General features: G+C 63.0%; 1 pseudogene; it reads left to right on the top strand.

Annotated features, from left to right (window-relative positions):
• LOC124581864 overlaps nucleotides 1–2,500 on the top strand; it is a 7,954-nt pseudogene that overhangs the window by 2,711 nt on the left and 2,743 nt on the right.

The raw sequence follows: 2,500 nt of genomic DNA, 5'->3' as shown, positions 1-2,500 counted from the left end.
AACTCAGAACTGGCACGGACTGGGGGAATCCGACTGTCTAATTAAAACAAAGCATTGCGATGGCCCTAGCGGGTGTTGACGCAATGTGATTTCTGCCCAGTGCTCTGAATGTCAACGTGAAGAAATTCAAGCAAGCGCGGGTAAACGGCGGGAGTAACTATGACTCTCTTAAGGTGGCCAAGTGGCGGCGGTGTGGCTGCATCCGGACTTGGCTTTTCGAAGTGCGGTCTTGATGTAGTCGTGCTGCTGCTGCGAGGTGCCTTCCTTGGGTTATAGTTACAGGGAGAGTGATGCGCAATACATGGGCCTAGCCCTCTTAGCCTCTCCTCTCCTGCGGTCTTCTCCCCTTCTCGTGGGCCCGCTGATTTTCGCAGAGTGGAAGACCGCACCTGGGGCTTGGGGGGGTTACCAGCCCCCCCTCGCATTATCCCTTATAGTTGGGGGCAGCCGACAAGAAACAAGAGATGGTGGCCCTTCCGCTGAAGGTGCCACCCCAGCTACCCCAGCACCTATCCGGCCAACCGGCCGTAACGAAAATGCGATAGTTTGTGTAGCTCCCTTTGCTTGCAGTGAGTGCCACCGCACTTTTACCACGAAGAACGGTCTCGGGGTCCATCGCCGCCGCCAACACCCTGCGGCCGCCAACGCTGAGATCGTGACGGAGAGGCATCGCGCGAGGTGGACGGAGGAAGAAGTCCTGTCGCTCGCCAAGGCAGAGGCCGAACTGTTCCTCGAGAGGGACGCCCGGTTCTTCTTTGTAAATCAAGAACTTACCAGGATGTTCCCCGACCGAACGCTTGAGGCAATCAAGTGCCGACGGCGGCAAGCTGCCCACAAGCAGCTTGTCCGCCAATTCATGGAGGCACTTGAGATCGGTCGGGGTGAAGAGCCGGCGTCCCGCCGTGGAGCAGCGAGCTCGCTGCCTGACGCGGGCGAGGCCGCTGCGCCGCCCGTCGACGCAGCCGAGGACTTCGCGGCCGACACCACCGGGCCGCCGCCGGAGGGGCCGACTGACGCCGCCATCTGGGAGCATCTGGCGGGGCTACCTGCTTCCGCCCAGCGTTTCTCTGCCCTGGATCGAGTCATTGGTCTGGGGCGGGGCACGCCGCCCGATGTCATCCTGGGCATGCTCCCGGATGCCCTTGCGTCGGTCGGGTCCAGGGGGGAGAGGTCGATCACCAGGACACAGCGGCCGCGCCAACCATCCAAGCGGCCGCCTGCCGCCCCGCCGCTGCAGAAGCGCAAGCGGCGCCGCTGGGAATACGCGCGGACACAGGACGCCTTCCGTAGGTCGCGTGCGCGTTGCGTGCGCGGCTTGCTGGACGGCACCCTGCTGCAGCCGCCACCCGACATCCCCGGTCTGCTGGACTTCTGGGCGGACCTCTTCACGAAGAAGCCGATCTCCACCGCCGGCTTCATCCGTGACCGCCTTCTCCCGCACTCGGAGCCTGTCGCTCCTGAGTGCCTATGGGGGCCGGTCACACGTGAGGAGGTCGCTGCTGCCTTGCCGCCCAGGGGATCGGCAGCCGGGCCGGACGGCCTGACTCCAGCGGAGCTGCGGCGCCTGCCGCATGAAGTCCTGGTGAAACTCTTGAACCTCTTCCTCCTGGCCCGCGCCCTCCCCGAGCGTCTGCTTCGCGCCCGGACGTCACTTCTCCCCAAAACGGCTGCACCAACATCCCCCGCTGACTTTCGCCCCATTACGGTCTGCTCGGTGTTGGCGCGGACCTTTCACAAGGTTCTCGCGTCACGCCTGATGCGTGCATGTGCTGTGGACGAACGTCAGCGGGCATTCATCCCCCGGGATGGGATGTTGGAAAACACCTTCATCTTGGACACTGCTCTCACCGACGCAGTCCGCTCCTGTCGCTCTGTTTTTGTGGCATCGATCGACGTCTCTAAAGCGTTCGATTCGGTGGACCATGCCGCCCTCCGCCCCGTGCTGAGGGCTCATGGCCTGCCGGATTGCTTTATTGAGTACGTCGAAAGGTGTTACGAGGGTAGCACGACGGTGATAGCGGGCGGCGCCGACGTGGGCGTGCCCCTGCAGCCGGCTAGGGGTGTGCGTCAGGGTGACCCCCTCTCCCCCCTCCTTTTCAATTTTGCGGTGGACTATGTTTTGAGTCAACTTCCCTCCCACATCGGAGCTCGGATCCTTGGTCGCAGAGTTAACGCTGCGGCCTTCGCAGATGACGTCCTGCTTTTTGCATCGACCGCGAGGGGATTGCAGTCCCTCATCGACGCAGCCGTCGCAGCCCTCGCCCATCTGGGGCTGCAGATCAACGCCCGGAAGTGTTTCACCCTCGCCTTAGTCGCGTCTGGGCGCGACAAGAAGGTGAAGGTCGACGCCGACGTTACCTTCAAAGCGGGCAACGCCACCGTGCCCGCCCTACGTGTGGGTGAAACCTTCCGGTACCTGGGACTGCAATTCTCCACCGCTGGTCGCTGCGTTTTCAACCCACGACGCCACCTGGTGGAGCAGCTGGACGTCATCTCCCGA

The sequence above is a fragment of the Schistocerca americana genome, unplaced genomic scaffold (genome assembly GCF_021461395.2).
Source record: "Schistocerca americana isolate TAMUIC-IGC-003095 unplaced genomic scaffold, iqSchAmer2.1 HiC_scaffold_376, whole genome shotgun sequence".
Classification (NCBI taxonomy): domain Eukaryota; kingdom Metazoa; phylum Arthropoda; class Insecta; order Orthoptera; family Acrididae; genus Schistocerca; species Schistocerca americana.
This window is presented reverse-complemented; position numbering and strand designations above follow the sequence as displayed.